The sequence below is a fragment of the Anomaloglossus baeobatrachus genome, chromosome 6, assembly GCF_048569485.1.
Source record: "Anomaloglossus baeobatrachus isolate aAnoBae1 chromosome 6, aAnoBae1.hap1, whole genome shotgun sequence".
Taxonomy (NCBI): Eukaryota; Metazoa; Chordata; class Amphibia; order Anura; family Aromobatidae; genus Anomaloglossus; species Anomaloglossus baeobatrachus.
This window is the reverse complement of record NC_134358.1, coordinates 577,943,802-577,966,629: the sequence shown is the minus strand read 5'-3', so window position 1 is coordinate 577,966,629 and position 22,828 is coordinate 577,943,802. Positions and strand designations below refer to the sequence as shown.

General features: G+C 54.0%; 1 protein-coding gene across 19 annotated transcripts in view; it reads left to right on the top strand.

Annotated features, from left to right (window-relative positions):
• OBSCN (obscurin, cytoskeletal calmodulin and titin-interacting RhoGEF) overlaps nt 1-22,828 on the top strand; it is an 882,373-nt gene that overhangs the window by 582,400 nt on the left and 277,145 nt on the right. The gene's annotated exons all lie outside the window — the stretch shown is intronic.

Sequence of the window (22,828 nt, the reverse complement as noted above, 5' to 3'; positions counted from 1 at the left end):
AGAGGGGACGACCCCATAATATAGAAAAGGAGGCCGAGAGGAGACGACCCCATAATATAGAAAAAGAGGCCGAGAGGAGACGACCCCATAATATAGAAAAGGAGGCCGAGAGGGGACGACCCCATAATATAGAAAAGGAGGCCGAGAGGGGACGACCCCATAATATAGAAAAGGAGGCCGAGAGGAGACGACCCCATAATATAGAAAAGGAGGCCGAGAGGAGACGACCCCATAATATAGAAAAGGAGGCCGAGAGGAGACGACCCCATAATATTGAAAAGGAGGCCGAGAGGAGACGACCCCATAATATAGAAAAGGAGGCCGAGAGGGGACGACCCCATAATATAGAAAAGGAGGCCGAGAGGGGACGACCCCATAATATAGAAAAGGAGGCCGAGAGGGGACGACCCCATAATATAGAAAAGGAGGCCGAGAGGAGACGACCCCATAATATAGAAAAGGAGGCCGAGAGGAGACGACCCCATAATATAGAAAAGGAGGCCGAGAGGAGACGACCCCATAATATAGAAAAAAAGGCCGAGAGGAGACGACCCCATAATATAGAAAAGGAGGCCGAGAGGGGACGACCCCATAATATAGAAAAGGAGGCCGAGAGGAGACGACCCCATAATATAGAAAAAGAGGCCGAGAGGAGACGACCCCATAATATAGATAAAAAGGCCGAGAGGAGACGACCCCATAATATAGAAAAGGAGGCCGAGAGGGGACGACCCCATAATATAGAAAAGGAGGCCGAGAGGGGACGACCCCATAATATAGAAAAGGAGGCCGAGAGGAGACGACCCCATAATATAGAAAAGGAGGCCGAGAGGAGACGACCCCATAATATAGAAAAGGAGGCCGAGAGGAGACGACCCCATAATATAGAAAAAAAGGCCGAGAGGAGACGACCCCATAATATAGAAAAGGAGGCCGAGAGGGGACGACCCCATAATATAGAAAAGGAGGCCGAGAGGAGACGACCCCATAATATAGAAAAAGAGGCCGAGAGGAGACGACCCCATAATATAGAAAAAAAGGCCGAGAGGAGACGACCCCATAATATAGAAAAGGAGGCCGAGAGGGGACGACCCCATAATATAGAAAAGGAGGCCGAGAGGGGACGACCCCATAATATAGAAAAGGAGGCCGAGAGGGGACGACCCCATAATATAGAAAAGGAGGCCGAGAGGGGACGACCCCATAATATAGAAAAGGAGGCCGAGAGGGGACGACCTCATAATATAGAAAAAGAGGCCGAGAGGGGACGACCCCATAATATAGAAAAGGAGGCCGAGAGGGGACGACCCCATAATATAGAAAAGGAGGCCGAGAGGGGACGACCCCATAATATAGAAAAGGAGGCCGAGAGGGGACGACCCCATAATATAGAAAAGGAGGCCGAGAGGAGACGACCCCATAATATAGAAAAGGAGGCCGAGAGGGGACGACCCCATAATATAGAAAAGGAGGCCGAGAGGAGACGACCCCATAATATAGAAAAGGAGGCCGAGAGGGGACGACCCCATAATATAGAAAAGGAGGCCGAGAGGGGACGACCTCATAATATAGAAAAGGAGGCCGAGAGGGGACGACCCCATAATATAGAAAAGGAGGCCGAGAGGGGACGACCCCATAATATAGAAAAGGAGGCCGAGAGGAGACGACCCCATAATATAGAAAAGGAGACCGAGAGGGGACGACCCCATAATATAGAAAAGGAGGCCGAGAGGGGACGACCTCATAATATAGAAAAGGAGACCGAGAGGGGACGACCCCATAATATAGAAAAGGAGGCCGAGAGGGGACGACCTCATAATATAGAAAAGGAGACCGAGAGGGGACGACCCCATAATATAGAAAAGGAGGCCGAGAGGGGACAACCCCATAATATAGAAAAGGAGGCCGAGAGGGGACACCTCCATAATATAGAAAAGGAGGCCGAGAGGGGACGACCCCATAATATAGAAAAGGAGGCCGAGAGGAGACGACCCCATAATATAGAAAAGGAGGCCGAGAGGGGACGACCCCATAATATAGAAAAGGAGGCCGAGAGGAGACGACCCCATAATATAGAAAAGGAAGCCGAGAGGAGACAATCCCATAATATAGAAAAGGAGGCCGAGAGGGGACGACCCCATAATATAGAAAAGGAGGCCGAGAGGGGACAACCACATAATATAGAAAAGGAGGCCGAGAGGGGACGACCCCATAATATAGAAAAGGAGGCCGAGAGGGGACGACCCCATAATATAGAAAAGGAGGCCGAGAGGGGACGACCCCATAATATAGAAAAGGAGGCCGAGAGGGGACGACTCCATAATATAGAAAAGGAGGCCGAGAGGGGACGACCCCATAATATAGAAAAGGAGACCGAGAGGGGACGACCCCATAATATAGAAAAGGAGGCCGAGAGGAGACGACCCCATAATATAGAAAAGGAGGCCGAGAGGGGACGACCCCATAATATAGAAAAGGAGACCGAGAGGGGACGACCCCATAATATAGAAAAGGAGGCCGAGAGGGTTGGGCTCAGCCTCCCGTGTCTTGCTCGGTGGTGGTTGGGCTCGGCCCCTTGTGTCTTGCTCAGTGGTGGTTGGGCTCGGCTCCCTGTGTCTTGCTCAGTGGTGGTTGGGCTCGGCTCCCTGTGTCTTGCTCAGTGGTGGTTGGGCTCGGCTCCCTGTGTCTTGCTCAGTGGTGGTTGGGCTCGGCTCCCTGTGTCTTGCTCAGTGGTGGTTGGGCTCGGCTCCCTGTGTCTTGCTCAGTGGTGGTTGGGCTCGGCTCCCTGTGTCTTGCTCAGTGGTGGTTGGGCTCGGCTCCCTGTGTCTTGCTCAGTGGTGGTTGGGCTCGGCCCCCTGTGTCTTGCTCAGTGGTGGTTGGGCTCGGCCCCCTGTGTCTTGCTCAGTGGTGGTTGGGCTCGGCTCCCTGTGTCTTGCTCAGTGGTGGTTGGGCTCGGCCCCCTGTGTCTTGCTCAGTGGTTGGGCTCGGCCCCCTGTGTCTTGCTCAGTGGTGGTTGGGCTCGGCTCCCTGTGTCTTGCTCAGTGGTGGTTGGGCTTGGCCCCCTGTGTCTTGCTCAGTGGTTGGGCTCGGCCCCCTGTGTCTTGCTCAGTGGTTGGGCTCGGCCCCCTGTGTCTTGCTCAGTGGTGGCTGGGCTCAGCTTTGTCTTGCTCAGTGGTGGTCGGGCTCAGCCTCCTCTGAGCAGTATCAGGAGCGGTGTCCTCTGAGATGGGAACAATCTGTGACTTCTCAGTGAAATCTCTTTTTAGCCATTTTTCCTGAATAACGAGCTCCTAATAATTCAGTACACCCTGAAAAGGGTGGGGCATCCTGAGACCACACCCCCTCATTACACAGATACACATCACCGCTCCATCCAATCAGCATTCGGGATTATACAATTCGAAGATCGGAAATCTGGAGAAAATGATGATTTGGTGACAACACGGACTGCTGAGAACTCTGCACACGGTGTATTCTGCTGCTACATCATGTCTCATCCTCCAGTCACCTCCAGAGCTGCACTCACTATTCTGCTGCTACATCATGTCTCATCCTCCAGTCACCTCCAGAGCTGCTCTCACTATTCTGCTGTTACATCAGGTCTCATCCTCCAGTCACCTCCAGAGCTGCACTCACTATTCTGCTGTTACATCATGCCTTATCCTCCAGTCACCTCCAGAGCTGCAGTCACTATTCTGCTGTTACATCATGTCTCATCCTCCAGTCACCTCCGGAGCTGCAGTCACTATTCTGCTGTTACATCATGTCTCATCCTCCAGTCACCTCCAGAGCTGCAGTCACTATTCTGCTGTTACATCATGTCTCATCCTCCAGTCACCTCCAGAGCTGCTCTCACTATTCTGCTGTTACATCAGGTCTCATCCTCCAGTCACCTCCAGAGCTGCACTCACTATTCTGCTGTTACATCATGCCTTATCCTCCAGTCACCTCCAGAGCTGCAGTCACTATTCTGCTGTTACATCATGTCTCATCCTCCAGTCACCTCCAGAGCTGCAGTCACTATTCTGCTGTTACATCATGTCTCATCCTCCAGTCACCTCCAGAGCTGCTCTCACTATTCTGCTGTTACATCAGGTCTCATCCTCCAGTCACCTCCAGAGCTGCACTCACTATTCTGCTATTACATCATGCCTTATCCTCCAGTCACCTCCAGAGCTGCAGTCACTATTCTGCTGTTACATCATGTCTCATCCTCCAGTCACCTCCAGAGCTGCTCTCACTATTCTGCTGTTACATCAGGTCTCATCCTCCAGTCACCTCCAGAGCTGCACTCACTATTCTGCTGTTACATCATGCCTTATCCTCCAGTCACCTCCAGAGCTGCACTCACTATTCTGCTGTTACATCATGTCTCATCCTCCAGTCACCTCCAGAGCTGCAGTCACTATTCTGCTGTTACATCATGTCTCATCCTCCAGTCACCTCCAGAGCTGCACTCACTATTCTGCTGTTACATCATGCCTTATCCTCCAGTCACCTCCAGAGCTGCAGTTACTATTCTGCTGTTACATCATGTCTCATCCTCCAGTCACCTCCAGAGCTGCAGTCACTATTCTGCTGTTACATCATGTCTCATCCTCCAGTCACCTCCAGAGCTGCTCTCACTATTCTGCTGTTACATCAGGTCTCATCCTCCAGTCACCTCCAGAGCTGCACTCACTATTCTGCTGTTACATCATGCCTTATCCTCCAGTCACCTCCAGAGCTGCAGTCACTATTCTGCTGTTACATCATGTCTCATCCTCCAGTCACCTCCAGAGCTGCAGTCACTATTCTGCTGTTACATCATGTCTCATCCTCCAGTCACCTCCAGAGCTGCTCTCACTATTCTGCTGTTACATCAGGTCTCATCCTCCAGTCACCTCCAGAGCTGCACTCACTATTCTGCTGTTACATCATGCCTTATCCTCCAGTCACCTCCAGAGCTGCAGTCACTATTCTGCTGTTACATCATGTCTCATCCTCCAGTCACCTCCAGAGCTGCAGTCACTATTCTGCTGTTACATCATGTCTCATCCTCCAGTCACCTCCAGAGCTGCACTCACTATTCTGCTGTTACATCATGCCCTATCCTCCAGTCACCTCCAGAGCTGCAGTCACTATTCTGCTGTTACATCATGCCTTATCCTTCAGTCACCTCCAGAGCTGCAGTCAGTATTCTGCTGTTCCTCAGGTCTTATCCTCCACTCACCTCCAGAGCTGCAGTCACTGTTCTGCTGTTACATCGTGTCTTTTACTCCAGTCACCTCCAGAGCTGCAGTCACTATTCTGCTGTTACATCATGTCTTATCCTCCAGAGCTGCAGTCACTATTCTGCTGTTACATCGTGTCTTATCCTCCAGTCACCTCCAGAGCTGCAGTCACTATTCTGCTGTTACATCGTGTCTTATCCTCCAGTCACCTCCAGAGCTGCAGTCAGGATTGTGCCCGGCTGTTGTTACCTGATGTTGTCGTTTTGCTATACTTCCTTATTTCGGGAGTGGGCACCCCTGTAATGTTGATTTTTTTTTGGGGGGGGGCGGTTAGTGTTAGGGTTACTGACCGGTAGTGGTGACTTCCATACATTCTGGCTGTGGCTGCAGCTTGCGGTGTGTCTGGTGCACGGTACATACATTCATCAGCATGCGGCAGGTGATGTAATGTATGGCATTGCCGCCTGTGCATGCTCCGCCACTAACCTCCTCTGCCCCCGTCGGTGGCCACAGGATGCCTGCCTGTGTTTGCTGCCCCCCGATCTGTCATTGGGGGACCTGTGTAACTATCTGCTCAGGATCAATAGGGATTTGTGTGCCCACCTCCTCTGTACCCCGCTGATGGCTCCATGTGGGTGGGGCTGCTGTGTGTGATTGACAGCTCATGCTGTATCCTCCTGTGCTGGGACATCACTGAATATGGAAAGCATCATCCTTCTACTCACTGTAAATATGGAGGATGATGAGGGTGGTGGATCTGTGTGAGCGCAGAGAGATGGAGGCCACCGGGTCCTCTACTGAGCTCAGCCTTGTATCTCCAGAGGAATGGGCCACAGACCAATTTACATCAGGACGTTGTGAATCCTGCCTGCTAATGTCCATTACCCAGACACTAAGAATGTCCATGGACTTATGAGGGAGGATTACACGGAAGACAGGAGGGAGAGGGGCCCTCAATATGGCAGAACTGGCAGGAGAGGAGAAGGTAAAAAGTGAAGAAAGAGGAGGGAAGCAAGAGGTGGAGGAGTAGAAGGTGGAGGAGGAAGAACAGGAGGTGGAGGCAGAGCAGGAGGAGGTGGAGGCTGAGCAGGAGGAGGTGGAGGAGGAAAAGCAGGAGGAGGTGGAGGAGGAAAAGCAGGAGGTGGAGGAGGAAAAGCAGGAGGTGGAGGACGAAAAGCAGGAGGTGGAGGAGGAAAAGCAGGAGGTGGAGGACGAAAAGCAGGAGGTGGAGGAGGCAAAGCAGGAGGTGGAGGAGGCAAAGCAGGAGGTGGAGGAGGCAGAGCAGGAGGTGGAGGAGGCAGAGCAGGAGGCGGAGGAGGCAGAGCAGGAGGCGGAGGAGGCAGAGCAGGAGGAGGTGGAGGCAGAGGAGGTGGAGGCAGAGCAGGAGGAGGTGGAGGAGGAAAAGCAGGAGGTGGTGGAGGAGGAAAAGCACGAGGTGGAGGACGAAAAGCAGGAGGTGGAGGAGGAAAAGCAGGAGGTGGAGGAGGAAAAGCAGGAGGTGGAGGAGGAAAAGCAGGAGGTGGAGGAGGAAAAGCAGGAGGTGGAGGAGGAAAAGCAGGAGGTGGAGGAGGAAAAGCAGGAGGTGGAGGACGAAAAGCAGGAGGTGGAGGAGGAAAAGCAGGAGGTGGAGGAGGAAAAGCAGGAGGTGGAGGAGGAGAAGCAGGAGGTGGAGGAGGAGAAGCAGGAGGTGGAGGACGAAAAGCAGGAGGTGGAGGACGAAAAGCAGGAGGTGGAGGACGAAAAGCAGGAGGTGGAGGACGAAAAGCAGGAGGAGATGGAGGAGGAAAAGCAGGAGGAGATGGAGGAGGAAAAGCAGGAGGTGGAGGAGGAAAAGCAGGAGGTGGAGGAGGAAAAGCAGGAGGTGGAGGAGGAAAAGCAGGAGGTGGAGGAGGAAAAGCAGGAGGTGGAGGAGGAGAAGCAGGAGGTGGAGGACGAAAAGCAGGAGGTGGAGGACGAAAAGCAGGAGGTGGAGGCAGAGCAGGAGGTGGAGAAGGAAAAGCAGGAGGTGGAGGCAGAGCAGATCAGGAGGTGGAGGAGGAAAAGCAGGAGGTGGAGGCAGAGCAGATCAGGAGGTGGAGGCAGAGCAGATCAGGAGGTGGAGGCAGAGCAGATCAGGAGGTGGAGGCAGAGCAGATCACGAGGTGGAGGCAGAGCAGATCAGGAGGTGGAGGCAGAGCAGATCACGAGGTGGAGGCAGAGCAGATCAGGAGGTGGAGGCAGAGCAGATCACGAGGTGGAGGCAGAGCAGATCAGGAGGTGGAGGCAGAGCAGATCAGGAGGTGGAGGCAGAGCAGATCAGGAGGTGGAGGCAGAGCAGATCACGAGGTGGAGGCAGAGCAGATCACGAGGTGGAGGCAGAGCAGATCACGAGGTGGAGGCAGAGCAGATCAGGAGGTGGAGGCAGAGCAGATCAGGAGGTGGAGGATCAAGAGGTGGAGGATCAGGAGGTGGAGGAGGTAGAGCTGGAGGTGGAGGCAGAGCAAATGAGGTGGAAGATCAGGAAGTGGTGGAGGTGGAGCAGAAGGTGGAGGAAGCAGAGCAGGAGGTGAAGGATGAAGCTCAGGAGGTGAAGGAGGCAGAGCAGGAGTAGAGGCAGAGCAGATCACAAGGAGGAGCAGGAAGTGGGGGCAGATCAGAGCAGGAGGAGGAGCAGGAACAGGAGCAAGAGGGGAAGGAGGAAGAACAGGAGGTGAGGGCGTAGAAGGTGAAGGAGTAAGAACAGGAGGTGGGGGCCTGGAAGGTGGAGGAGGAGGAAGAGCATGAGGTGGAGGCAGAGCAGATCAGGAGATGGAGAATCAAGAGGTGGAGGAGGCAGAGCAGGAGCTGTAGGCTGATCAGAGCATGAGGGGGAGGAGGAAGAGCAGCAGGTGGAAGTGAAGTGGATGAGGATCAGAAGGTGGAGGAGGCAGAGCAGGAGGTGGACCCAGATCAAAGCACAAGTAGGAGCAGGAGGGAGAGCAGGATGTGGAGGAGGTGGAGGTGACAGTGAATTGGAGCAGGAGGTGGAGCGGAGTAGAAGGTGGAAGAGCAGGAGGTGGAGAAGGAAGGGCAGGAGGTGAAGGCAGATCAGAGCACGAGGAGGAGCAGGAGGGGGAGCAGAAGTTGGAGGAGGAAGAGCATGAGGTAGACAAGGAGAGCAGGAGGTAGAGACAGAGCGGAGTAGGAGGTGGAAGAGCAAGAGGTGGAGAAGGAGGAGCTGCAGTTGAAGGAGTAAGAGCAGGAGGTGGACCAGGGGAACAGGAGGTGTAGGATCAGGAGGTGGAAGAGGCAGAGCAGGAGGTGATGGCGAAGCAAAGGAGGAGTAGGAGGTGGAGTGGAGGAAGAGGTAGAAGAGCTGGAGGTGGAGAAGGAAGGGCAGGAGGTGGAGTCAGATCAGAGCATGAGGGGGAGCAGAAGGTGGAGGAGGAAGAGCAGGAGGTAGAGCAGGAGGTGGAGGCAGAGTGGAGTAGGAGGTGGAGGAGCAAGAGATGGAGGAGGAAGGGTTGGAGGTGGAGGATGAAGGGCAGGAGGCAGAGCAGGAGGTGGAGGCAGAGTGGAGTAGGAGGTGGAGGAGCAAGAGATGGAGGAGGAAGGGCTGGAGGTGGAGGAGTAGGAGATACATGAGGGGAGGTGGAGGCAGAGCGCAGCAGGATGTGGAGGAGAAGGAAGTAGAGGAGGAAGAGTGGGAGGTGGAGGCGGAGGGGAGCAGGAGGTGGAGGCAGAGTGGATGGGTGGTGGAGGAGGAGAAGGTGGAGCACAGCAGGAGGTGTAGGAGGAAGGGCAGGAGATGAATGATTAAGAACAGGAGGTGGAGGCGGAATGAAGCAGGAGCAGGACATGGAAGGAGGCAGAGCAGGAGGTGGACGAGGGCAGCAAGAGGTCGACTAAGAGGTGGACGAGGTAGAGTAGGAGATAGAGGAGGGGAACAGGAGAAGGAGGCAGAGCAGAGTAGAAGGTGGAAGAGCAGGAGGAGGACAAAGGAAGCAGGAGGTGGAGTAGAAGGTGGAGGAAGAGCAAGAGGTGGACAAGAGAAGGTGGAGGTGGAGCGGAGAAGCATGATGAGCAGCAGCAGGAGGAGGAAGAACAGCAGGTGGTGGACGAGAGGAGTAGAAGGTGGAGGAACAAGAGCAGGAAGCAGAGCAGGAGATGGACAATCAGGAGTAGGAGGCAAAAAGAGCAGGAGGTAGAGATGAGGAGCAGGAGGTGGAGGTGGAGAAGAAGAGGTAGAGGAGGAGGCACAGGAGGTGGAGGGGAGGACCGGGTGAATGAACAGGTGGAGGAGTAGGGGACAAAGGTGGAAGAAGAGGTGGAGGAGGAGGAGCAGCAGGAAAAGGAGGCACAAGAGGTGGATGAGGCGAAAGAGCAGGAGGTGGAGGACAGGTGCAAGAGGAGGTGGAGAAGGAACCAGAGACAAGGAGCAAGAGGTTGAAAAGGAAGAGCAGGAGGTGGAGGAGGAGAGCAGGAGAAGCTGGGGTTGAAGAAGAGGAGCAGGAAGTAGAGGAGCAGGTGTAGAGAAGCAGAAGGTGGAGGAGGAGGTGAAGCAATAGGTAGAGGAACAGGAGGAGAAGGGATGGAGAAGTAAAGTAGGTGGGGGAGGTGGAGCAGGAAGAGCAGAAAGCGGATAAGGAGGAGGAGGTGAAACAGCAGGAGGAGGAGGTGGAATAGAAGAATGAGCAGGAGGAGGAGGTGGAATAGGAGAAAAAGGAGGCTGAAGAGGAGGAGTAGGAGGTGGAGGGAGAAGCATGTAGATCAGGATCAGGAGTTTGAAGAGGACGTGGAACAGCAGGAGGAGGAAGAGGAAAAACAGAAGGAGGAGCATGCGGTGGTGGAGGAGAGGAGGAGGTGGTGCTGGAGGAGATGAGTAGGAGCATAAGTAGAGGAATTGAGGAAAGAGGGGAAGGTGGTGGAGGATGGAAGTTTGTGGAGAGAAATGCGAGGTCTGTAGCAGCAGATCGAGAAAGTGGAGGAGGACAAGGAGGTGGAGGAGCAGGATAATGAGGTGGAGAAAAGGAATAAAGGATGGTGGACAATAAAATTACAGGAGGTAAAAGGTGAGGTCAGTGGAGCAACATAGGGAGATGAGAGAAGGAGGAAGAGAAGAGCAGGAAAGAAGAGGTCAAGGGCAGGATTAGAGAGAGGATGAGAAGGCAGAGGAGTTGTCAGAGGGAAATCTGCTGTGGTAGGCCTCTGTTGGTTATTGAATATCGGGGGAGAAGATGGAGGTGTCGGGTCCAGTAGGTTGTGCTCTCCGCTTTCCAAATCATCCTGGCCACACAGGTCCTCCCTCCAGGGAGCAGCAGCCACCTCCTTCTTCATGATTCCTTTCTACATTATATACCAATGAATTTTCTTTGGGAAATTTTGAAAGTAGAGGCCGGTGCCGGGGCCCGGACGAGAGGGCTGGTGTCGGGGCCCGGACGAGAGGGCTGGTGTAGGGGCCCGGACGAGAGGGCTGGTGCAGGGGTCCAGGCTAGAGGACTGGTGCAGGGGCCCAGGCTAGAGGACTGGTGTAGGGAACCAGGCTAGAGGGCTGGTACAGGGGCCCCGACTAGAGGAGCCCAGGCGAGGGGGCTGGTGCCGGGGCCCAGGCTAGAGGGCTGGTGCAGGAGCCCAGGCTAGAGGAGCCCAGGCTAGAGGGCTGGTGTCGGGGCCCAGGCTAGAGGGCTGGTGCAGGAGCCCAGGCTAGAGGAGCCCAGGCTAGAGGGCTGGTGTCGGGGCCCAGGCTAGAGGGCTGGTGTCGGGGCCCAGGCTAGAGGGCTGGTGTCGGGGCCCAGGCTAGAGGGCTGGTGCAGGAGCCCAGGCTAGAGGAGCCCAGGTTAGAGGGCTGGTTCCAGGGCCCAGGCTAGAGGAGCCCAGGCTAGAGGAGCCGAGGCTAGAGGGCTGGTGCAGGAGCCCAGGCTAGAGGAGCCCAGGCTAGAGGGCTGGTGCCGGGGTCCAGGCTAGAGCGCTGGTGTCGGGGCCCAGGCTAGAGGAGCCCAGGCTAGAGGGCTGGTGTCGGGGCCCAGGCTAGAGGGATGGTGCAGGAGCCCAGGCTAGAGAAGCCCAGGCTAGAGGGCTGGTGCCGGAGCCCAGGCTAGAGGAGCCCAGGCTAGAGGGCTGGTGCCGGGGTCCAGGCTAGAGGGCTGGTGCCGGGGTCCAGGCTAGAGGGCTTGTGCCGGGGCCCAGGCTAGAGGGCTGGTGCCGGGGCCCAGGCTAGAGGGCTGGTGCCGGGGCCCAGGATAGAGGGCTGGTGCTGGGGCCCAGGCTAGAGGAGCCCAGGCTAGAGGGCTGGTGTCGGGGCCCAGGCTAGAGGAGCCCAGGCTAGAGGGCTGGTGTCGGGGCCCAGGCTAGAGGAGCCCAGGCTAGAGGAGCCCAGGCTAGAGGGCTGGTGTCGGGGCCCAGGCTAGAGGGCTGGTGTCGGGGCCCAGGCTAGAGGAGCCCAGGCTAGAGGGCTGGTGCCGGGGCCCAGGCTAGAGGAGCCCAGGCTAGAGGAGCCCAGGCTAGAGGTCTGGTGTCGGGGCCCAGGCTAGAGGGCTGGTGTCGGGGCCCAGGCTAGAGGAGCCCAGGCTAGAGGGCTGGTGCCGGGGCCCAGGCTAGAGGAGCCCAGGCTAGAGGAGCCCAGGCTAGAGGGCTGGTGTCGGGGCCCAGGCTAGAGGAGCCCAGGCTAGAGGGCTGGTGCCGGGGTCCAGGCTAGAGGGCTGGTGCCGGGGTCCAGGCTAGAGGGCTGGTGCCGGGGCCCAGGCTAGAGGGCTGGTGCCGGGGCCCAGGCTAGAGGGCTGGTGCCGGGGCCCAGGATAGAGGGCTGGTGCTGGGGCCCAGGCTAGAGGAGCCCAGGCTAGAGGGCTGGTGTCGGGGCCCAGGCTAGAGGAGCCCAGGCTAGAGGGCTGGTGTCGGGGCCCAGGCTAGAGGAGCCCAGGCTAGAGGGCTGGTGTCGGGGCCCAGGCTAGAGGGCTGGTGTCGGGGCCCAGGCTAGAGGAGCCCAGGCTAGAGGGCTGGTGCCGGGGCCCAGGCTAGAGGAGCCCAGGCTAGAGGAGCCCAGGCTAGAGGTCTGGTGTCGGGGCCCAGGCTAGAGGGCTGGTGTCGGGGCCCAGGCTAGAGGAGCCCAGGCTAGAGGGCTGGTGCCGGGGCCCAGGCTAGAGGAGCCCAGGCTAGAGGGCTGGTGTCGGGGCCCAGGCTAGAGGAGCCCAGGCTAGAGGGCTGGTGTCGGGGCCCAGGCTAGAGGAGCCCAGGCTAGAGGAGCCCAGGCTAGAGGGCTGGTGTCGGGGCCCAGGCTAGAGGAGCCCAGGCTAGAGGGCTGCTGTCGGGGCCCAGGCTAGAGGAGCCCAGGCTAGAGGAGCCCAGGCTAGAGGGCTGGTGTCGGGGCCCAGGCTAGAGGAGCCCAGGCTAGAGGGCTGCTGTCGGGGCCCAGGCTAGAGGAGCCCAGGCTAGAGGGCTGGTGCCGGGGCCCAGGCTAGAGGAGCCCAGGCTAGAGGAGCCCAGGCTAGAGGTCTGGTGTCGGGGCCCAGGCTAGAGGGCTGGTGTCGGGGCCCAGGCTAGAGGAGCCCAGGCTAGAGGGCTGGTGCCGGGGCCCAGGCTAGAGGAGCCCAGGCTAGAGGAGCCCAGGCTAGAGGGCTGGTGTCGGGGCCCAGGCTAGAGGAGCTCAGGCTAGAGGGCTGGTGCCGGGGCCCAGGCTAGAGGAGCCCAGGCTAGAGGAGCCCAGGCTAGAGGGCTGGTGTCGGGGCCCAGGCTAGAGGAGCCCAGGCTAGAGGGCTGCTGTCGGGGCCCAGGCTAGAGGAGCCCAGGCTAGAGGAGCCCAGGCTAGAGGGCTGGTGTCGGGGCCCAGGCTAGAGGGCTGGTGTCGGGGCCCAGGCTAGAGGAGCCCAGGCTAGAGGGCTGGTGCCGGGGCCCAGGCTAGAGGAGCCCAGGCTAGAGGGCTGGTGTCGGGGCCCAGGCTAGAGGAGCCCAGGCTAGAGGGCTGGTGCCGGGGCCCAGGCTAGAGGAGCCCAGGCTAGAGGAGCCCAGGCTAGAGGGCTGGTGTCGGGGCCCAGGCTAGAGGAGCCCAGGCTAGAGGGCTGCTGTCGGGGCCCAGGCTAGAGGAGCCCAGGCTAGAGGAGCCCAGGCTAGAGGGCTGGTGTCGGGGCCCAGGCTAGAGGAGCCCAGGCTAGAGGGCTGCTGTCGGGGCCCAGGCTAGAGGAGCCCAGGCTAGAGGGCTGGTGCCGGGGCCCAGGCTAGAGGAGCCCAGGCTAGAGGAGCCCAGGCTAGAGGTCTGGTGTCGGGGCCCAGGCTAGAGGGCTGGTGTCGGGGCCCAGGCTAGAGGAGCCCAGGCTAGAGGGCTGGTGCCGGGGCCCAGGCTAGAGGAGCCCAGGCTAGAGGAGCCCAGGCTAGAGGGCTGGTGTCGGGGCCCAGGCTAGAGGAGCCCAGGCTAGAGGGCTGGTGCCGGGGCCCAGGCTAGAGGAGCCCAGGCTAGAGGAGCCCAGGCTAGAGGGCTGGTGTCGGGGACCAGGCTAGAGGAGCCCAGGCTAGAGGGCTGCTGTCGGGGCCCAGGCTAGAGGAGCCCAGGCTAGAGGAGCCCAGGCTAGAGGGCTGGTGCCGGGGCCCAGGCTAGAGGGCTGGTGTAGGAGCCCAGGCTAGAGGGCTGGTGCCGGGGCCCAGGCTAGAGGAGCCCAGGCTAGAGGGCTGGTGCCGGGGCCCAGGCTAGTCTTCTGTGTTCTCTGCTGAGGATTTGATGCCGGTCCTTGCAGGTGGAGGTCTTGCAGGACTCCTCCGCTGGGTGGTGGACTTCTTTTAGTTGCTATCCTCTTATACCCGTCACACATCGTGTCTCCTCAGATCCGCCGCACACGCCGCTCGCTTAATGAGTCTAAGACATTTTACATTTAATTTCGTAAATCAATAGTTTATATGAAAATAAGAAACTTTGTAATAATCTTATCCGAGCTCTCGGTTCATTCTCCCCCAGGAGGGGTCATTTCTTCTCAGAATTCTCAATTCTGGGGTAAAATGTGTTTTCATTGAAGATCGATTGTTCCATCACTGAGAGGAGATGACGACTGCGAAGATCGAAACGATCCCGACACTAAGAAGCCGCCATCTCTGATCAGCATATTACAAAGTATCTGATTATCATATAAACTATTCATGTATGAAATGTCATCATGTCTTATCCTCCAGTCACCTCCAGAGCTGCAGTCACTATTCTGGTGTTACATCGTGTCTTATCCTCCAGTCACCTCCAGAGCTGCACTCACTATTCTGCTGTTACATCTTGTCTTATCCTCCAATCACCTGCAGAGCTGCAGTCACTATTCTCCTCTTACATTATGTCTTATCCTCCACTCACCTCCAGAGCTGCAGTCACTATTCTGCTGTTACATCATGTCTTATCATCCAGTCACCTCCAGAGCTGCACTCACTATTCTCCTGTTACATCATGTCTTATCCTCCACTCACCACCAGAGCTGCAGTCACTATTCTGTTGTTACATCATGTCTTATCCTCCAGTCACCTCCAGAGCTGCAGTCACTATTCTGTTGTTACATCATGTCTTATCCTCCACAGCTGCAGTCACTATGCTGCTGTTACATCATGTCTTATCCTCCAGTCGCCTCCAGAGCTGCAGTCACTATTCTGCTGTTACATCATGTCTTATCCTCCACACACCTCCAGAGCTGCAGTCACTATTCTGCTGTTACATCATGTCTCATCCTCCAGTCACCTCCAGAGCTGCAGTCACTCTTCTGCTTTTACATCATGTCTTATCCTCCAGAGCTGCAGTCACTATTCTGCTGTTACATTGTGTCTTTTCCTCCAGTCACCTCCAGATCTGCAGTCACTATTCTGGTGTTACATCGTGTCTTATGCTCCAGTCACCTCCAGAGCTGCAGTCACTATTCTGCTGTTACATCGTGTCTTATCCTCCAGTCACCTCCAGAGCTGCAGTCACTATTGTGCTGTCACATCGTGTCTTATCCTCCAGTCACCTCCAGAGCTGCAGTCACTATTCTGCTGTTACATCGTGTCTTATCCTCCAGTCACCTCCAGAGCTGCAGTCCAGATTGTGTTGCGTCCTGCTACTCCAGTGCATTGTGGGTACAGATGGCAGTCAGGGCTTATTTGCGTGTGATGAAAGTATAACCTGCTGTAGCTCAGTCAGACTGATGGGTGGGGAAGTTCTGGGGCAGGGGAGGGTCTGGGCCGTCCAGAGGTGACAGATGATGGGGGTTAGACGGTGGGAATCGTTTTTCCATAATTTGCTGTCAGTGAATATATATGTTAAAGGAAAAAAGTTTTGGTACCGTGTTAGCCAGTTCATAAATGATTGATTGCTCTCAGTGAAAGAAACAAAATAATAGTTTTGTAGTTGTGATACCTTTTAATAGCGACTAAAATAAAATAGAATGGTGTTACAAAGCAGCGTTCCAGACTTCTCAGGTCCTTTCATCGGGCATGGTATGCCAAAATATCTGAAGAAACACAAATATATACACAAAACAGGGCAGAGGGATGGCAGAATAAGAGGACATGTAAATAAACACTGAGCTTTGAGAGTGAATCCTTAATTAGCTTTGATTAGTGGTGTGAAAGTAGTGGGTCATAAATCCTCCTGGCAGGCTGAGTCCTGTGTCCACAGAGTCACACATTGTAATGAATTTGTCTCCCAGACCCTTCCATGATTTTGTGATTGAAGTTTTCTTTTAATATGACGACTTTCATATGGTTTATTTATCTTGTGTCCTGGAGCACAGAAATGTTTGGCCACAGGTAAATGGCTTTTTTGTCTGTAATTGTGTGGCGGTGAGATCTCATCCTCGCTCTCAGTCTCTGTCCTGTTTCTCCAACATAGAGGCCCCCAATAGGACATATAGTGCACAGGATAAACTACACCACATTGGAGGAGGAGCGTGTGAATGTCCCAGGAATCTTATTGTCCTTCTGTGTGTTAGGGATCTGTATCCGGTCTTTCGTCTCTACATGAGCGCAGGTTTTGCAGCTCTTGGTGTGTCTGAGGGCATTGAGCTTTGGATCATGATGTTCCTTAAATTAAGAGGTTGTCTGTAGCTTTATCCACAACGCATAGGAACTGCTATGGGAAGCAGAAGGGCACCGCAGTATGCCAACCTTTTCATGGCTAAACTGGAAAATGACTTTTTAGCATCCGGCTCCCTCAAGCCATTGGCCTATTTCCGCTACATAGATGACATCTTAATAATCTGGACCGAATCTGAACAAGAGCTTCTAAAATTTAATGAACAATTCAATGCATTTCATCCTACCATAAACTTGACATTGGACCACTCAAAAACAGAAATCACCTTCCTAGATACCACCATAAAAAATCAAAACGGTTCAATCCAGACATCGGTGTATCAGAAGCCTATTGACCGTCCCACATACCTCAGATGGGACAGTTTCCACCCCAAACACATTAAAAAGTCCATTGTCTACAGCCAGGCCCTGAGATATAATCGTATCTGTTCCAGCCCTGCAGACAGGGATGAACACTTAACCCATCTTAAAAAGACATTTCTAAACCAAGGCTCTCACCCCACCTCCATAGATGACCAGATCATTAGAGCCACAAGGGCCCCTAGAAGTGAACTGCTTCAATACAAACAAAAAAAAAAGGAAAATAGTCAAGTACCTCTGGTGGTGACCTACAACCCACAGCTTGAGGTACTGAGAAGAACAGCCAAGAAACTTCACCACATTCTACACAAGGGTAACCGGTTAAAAACAATATTCAAAGATCCTCCATTGCTGTGCTACAGGCAACCTCCTAATTTAAGGAGCATCATGATCCGAAGTTCTATGCCCTCAGACACACCAAGAGGAACCTATCCCTGCAATGTAAACAGCTGCAAACCCTGTACTCATGTAGAGACCAAAGACCGGATACAGATCCCTAACACACAGAAGGACTATAAAATTCCCGGGACATTCACATGTTCCTCTTCCAACGTGGTGTACTTAATGCTGTGCACTATATGTCCTATTGGGGGTCTCTATGTTGGAGAAACAGGACAGCGACTGAAAGCAAGAATGAGATCTCACCGACACACAATTACAGACAAAAAAATCCATTTACCTGTGGCCAAACATTTCTGTGCTCCAGGACACAACATAAACTACATGAAAGTCGTCATATTAAAAGGCAACTTCAGCTGACAGAATCATCGAAGGGTCTGGGAGACAAATTCATTACAATGTTTAACTCTGTGGAACAGGACTCAGCCTGTCAGGAGGATTTATGACCCACTACAAAATCTGAGGAGTCTGCTCCAGAGACTGAGGACACCAGGCCTCTGATCCTACATGTATACAGAATCTGAGGAGTCTATTCCAGAGACTGAGGGCACAGGCCTCTGATCCTACATGGATACAGAATCTGAGGAGTCTGCTCCAGAGACTGAGGGCACCAGGCCTCTGATCCTACATGGATACAGAATCTGAGGAGTCTATTCCAGAGACTGAGGGCACCAGCCTCTGATCCAACATGGATACAGAATCTGAGGAGTCTGCTCCAGAGACTGAGGACGCCAGGCCTCTGATCCTACATGGATACAGAATCTGAGGAGTCTATTCCAGAGACTGAGGGCACCAGGCCTCTGATCCAACATGTATACAGAATCTGAGGAGTCTGTTCCAGAGACTGAGGACACCAGGCCTCTGATCCTACATGGATACAGAATCTGAGGAGTCTATTCCAGAGACTGAGGGCACCAGCCCTCTGATCCTACATGGATACAGAATCTGAGGAGTCTGTTCCAGAGACTGAGGACACCAGGCCTCTGATCCTACATGGATACAGAATCTGAGGAGTCTGCTCCAGAGATTGAGGGCACAGACCTCTGATCTTACATGGATACAGAATCTGAAGAGTCTGCTCCAGAGACTGAGGGCACAGGCCTCTGATCCTACATGGATACAGAATCTGAGGAGTCTGCTCCAGAGATTGAGGGCACAGACCTCTGATCCTATATGGATACAGAATCTGAGGAGTCTGCTCCAGAGACTGAGGACACCAGACCTCTAATCCTACATGGATACAGAATCTGAGGAGTCTGTTCCAGAGACTGAGGACACCAGGCCTTTGATCCTACATGGATACAGAATCTGAAGAGTCTGCTCCAGAGACTGAGGACACCAGGCCTTTGATCCTACATGGATACAGAATCTGAGGAGTCTATTCCAGAGACTGAGGGCACAGACCTCTGATCCTACATGGATACAGAATCTGAGGAGTCTGCTCCAGAGACTGAGGGCACCAGCCTCTGATCCTACATGGATACAGAATCTGAAGAGTCTGTTCCAGAGACTGAGGACACCAGGCCTTTGATCCTACATGGATACAGAATCTGAAGAGTCTGCTCCAGAGACTGAGGGCACAGACCTCTGATCCTACATGGATACAGAATCTGAGGAGTCTGCTCCAGAGACTGAGGGCACCAGCCTCTGATCCTACATGGATACAGAATCTGAAGAGTCTGTTCCAGAGACTGAGGACACCAGGCCTTTGATCCTACATGGATACAGAATCTGAAGAGTCTGCTCCAGAGACTGAGGGCACAGACCTCTGATCCTACATGGATACAGAATCTGAGGAGTCTGCTCCAGAGACTGAGGGCACCAGCCTCTGATCCTACATGGATACAGAATCTGAGGGGTCTACTCCAGAGACTGAGGACACAGGCCTCTGATCCTACATGGATACAGAATCTGAGGGGTCTGCTCCAGAGAATGAGGGCACAGGACTCTGATCCTACATGGATACAGAATCTGAGGGGTCTGCTCCAGAGACTGAGTACACAGGCCTCTGATCCTACATGGATACAGAATCTGAGGAGTCTGCTCCAGAGACTGAGGACACCAGCCTCTGATCCTACATGGATACAGAATCTGAGGAGTTTGCTCCAGAGACTGAGGACACAGACCTCTGATCCTACATGGATACAGAATCTGAGGGGTCTGCTCCAGAGACAGTGAGGGCACCTGGCCTCTGATCCTACATGGATACAGAATCTGAGGAGTCTGCTCCAGAGACTGAGGACACCAGCCTCTGATCCTACATGGATACAGAATCTGAGGGGTCTGCTCCAGAGACTGAGGACACAGGCCTCTGATCCTACATGGATACAGAATCTGAGGAGTCTGCTCCAGAGACTGAGGGCACAGGCCTCTGATCCTACATGGATACAGAATCTGAGGGGTCTGCTCCAGAGACTGAGGGCACCAGCCTCTGATCCTACATGGATACAGAATCTGAGGGGTCTGCTCCAGAGACTGAGGACACAGGCCTCTGATCCTACATGGATACAGAATCTGAGGAGTCTGCTCCAGAGACTGAGGACACCAGCCTCTGATCCTACATGGATACAGAATCTGAGGGGTCTGCTCCAGAGACTGAGGGCACCAGCCTCTGATCCTACATGGATACAGAATCTGAGGGGTCTGCTCCAGAGACTGAGGACACAGGCCTCTGATCCTACATGGATACAGAATCTGAGGAGTCTGCTCCAGAGACTGAGGGCACAGGCCTCTGATCCTACATGGATACAGAATCTGAGGGGTCTGCTCCAGAGACTGAAGGCACCAGCCTCTGATCCTACATGGATACAGAATCTGAGGGGTCTGCTCCAGAGACTGAGGACACAGGCCTCTGATCCTACATGGATACAGAATCTGAGGAGTCTGCTCCAGAGACTGAGGACACCAGCCTCTGATCCTACATGGATACAGAATCTGAGGGGTCTGCTCCAGAGACTGAGGGCACCAGCCTCTGATCCTACATGGATACAGAATCTGAGGGGTCTGCTCCAGAGACTGAGGACACCAGCCTCTGATCCTACATGGATACAGAATCTGAGGGGTCTGCTCCAGAGACTGAGGGCACAGGCCTCTGATCCTACATGGATACAGAATCTGAGGGGTCTGCTCCAGAGACTGAGGACACCAGCCTCTGATCCTACATGGATACAGAATCTGAGGGGTCTGCTCCAGAGACTGAGGGCACCAGCCTCTGATCCTACATGGATACAGAATCTGAGGGGTCTGCTCCAGAGACTGAGGGCACAGACCTCTGATCCTACATGGATACAGAATCTGAGGAGTCTGCTCCAGAGACTGAGGGCACCAGCCTCTGATCCTACATGGATACAGAATCTGAGGGGTCTACTCCAGAGACTGAGGACACAGGCCTCTGATCCTACATGGATACAGAATCTGAGGGGTCTGCTCCAGAGAATGAGGGCACAGGACTCTGATCCTACATGGATACAGAATCTGAGGGGTCTGCTCCAGAGACTGAGTACACAGGCCTCTGATCCTACATGGATACAGAATCTGAGGAGTCTGCTCCAGAGACTGAGGACACCAGCCTCTGATCCTACATGGATACAGAATCTGAGGAGTTTGCTCCAGAGACTGAGGACACAGACCTCTGATCCTACATGGATACAGAATCTGAGGGGTCTGCTCCAGAGACAGTGAGGGCACCTGGCCTCTGATCCTACATGGATACAGAATCTGAGGAGTCTGCTCCAGAGACTGAGGACACCAGCCTCTGATCCTACATGGATACAGAATCTGAGGGGTCTGCTCCAGAGACTGAGGACACAGGCCTCTGATCCTACATGGATACAGAATCTGAGGAGTCTGCTCCAGAGACTGAGGGCACAGGCCTCTGATCCTACATGGATACAGAATCTGAGGGGTCTGCTCCAGAGACTGAGGGCACCAGCCTCTGATCCTACATGGATACAGAATCTGAGGGGTCTGCTCCAGAGACTGAGGACACAGGCCTCTGATCCTACATGGATACAGAATCTGAGGAGTCTGCTCCAGAGACTGAGGACACCAGCCTCTGATCCTACATGGATACAGAATCTGAGGGGTCTGCTCCAGAGACTGAGGGCACCAGCCTCTGATCCTACATGGATACAGAATCTGAGGGGTCTGCTCCAGAGACTGAGGACACAGGCCTCTGATCCTACATGGATACAGAATCTGAGGAGTCTGCTCCAGAGACTGAGGGCACAGGCCTCTGATCCTACATGGATACAGAATCTGAGGGGTCTGCTCCAGAGACTGAGGGCACCAGCCTCTGATCCTACATGGATACAGAATCTGAGGGGTCTGCTCCAGAGACTGAGGACACAGGCCTCTGATCCTACATGGATACAGAATCTGAGGAGTCTGCTCCAGAGACTGAGGACACCAGCCTCTGATCCTACATGGATACAGAATCTGAGGGGTCTGCTCCAGAGACTGAGGGCACCAGCCTCTGATCCTACATGGATACAGAATCTGAGGGGTCTGCTCCAGAGACTGAGGACACCAGCCTCTGATCCTACATGGATACAGAATCTGAGGGGTCTGCTCCAAAGACTGAGGGCACAGGCCTCTGATCCTACATGGATACAGAATCTGAGGGGTCTGCTCCAGAGACTGAGGACACCAGCCTCTGATCCTACATGGATACAGAATCTGAGGGGTCTGCTCCAGAGACTGAGGGCACCAGCCTCTGATCCTACATGGATACAGAATCTGAGGGGTCTGCTCCAGAGACTGAGGGCACCAGCCTCTGATCCTACATGGATACAGAATCTGAGGGGTCTGCTCCAGAGACTGAGGGCACAGACCTCTGATCCTACATGGATACAGAATCTGAGGGGTCTGCTCCAGAGACTGAGGGCACAGACCTCTGATCCTACATGGATACAGAATCTGAGGGGTCTGCTCCAGAGACTGAGGGCACAGACCTCTGATCCTACATGGATACAGAATCTGAGGGGTCTGCTCCAGAGACTGAGGGCACCAGCCTCTGATCCTACATGGATACAGAATCTGAGGGGTCTGCTCCAGAGACTGAGGGCACAGACCTCTGATCCTACATGGATACAGAATCTGAGGGGTCTGCTCCAGAGACTGAGGGCACAGACCTCTGATCCTACATGGATACAGAATCTGAGGGGTCTGCTCCAGAGACTGAGGGCACAGACCTCTGATCCTACATGGATACAGAATCTGAGGGGTCTGCTCCAGAGACTGAGGGCACAGGCCTCTGATCCTACATGGATATTGGGACAATAAACCTTCACACCACTAATCAAAGCTAATTAAGGATTCACTTTCTAAGCTCAGGGTTTGTTTAGTTACATGTCCTCTTATTCTGCCGCCTCTGCTCTGTTTGTGCATATATTTGTGTTTCTTCAGATATTTTGTCCTACCATGCCTGATGAAGGGACCTGAGATGTCTCAAAAGCTTGCTTTGTAACATCACTTTTTTTTTTATTTTAGTTGCCATTAAAAGGTATCACAACTACAATGTTTCTTTCACTGAGAGCAATCAATCATTACATATATATACGGTACAGACCAAAAGTTTGGACACACCTTCTCATTCAAAGAGTTTTCTTTATTTTCATGACTGAAAATTGTAGATTCACATTGAAGGCATCAAAACTATGAATTATCACATGTGGAATGAAATACTCATTAAACCTGACAGGGCACACCTGTGAAGTGAGAACCATTTCCGGTGACTACCTCGTGAAGCTCATCAAGAGAATGCCAAGAGTGTGCAAAGCAGTAATCAGAGCAAAAGGTGGCTACTGAAGAACCTAGACTATAAGACATATTGTCAGGTGTCAAACTTTTGGTCTGTATTGTATGTTACACAT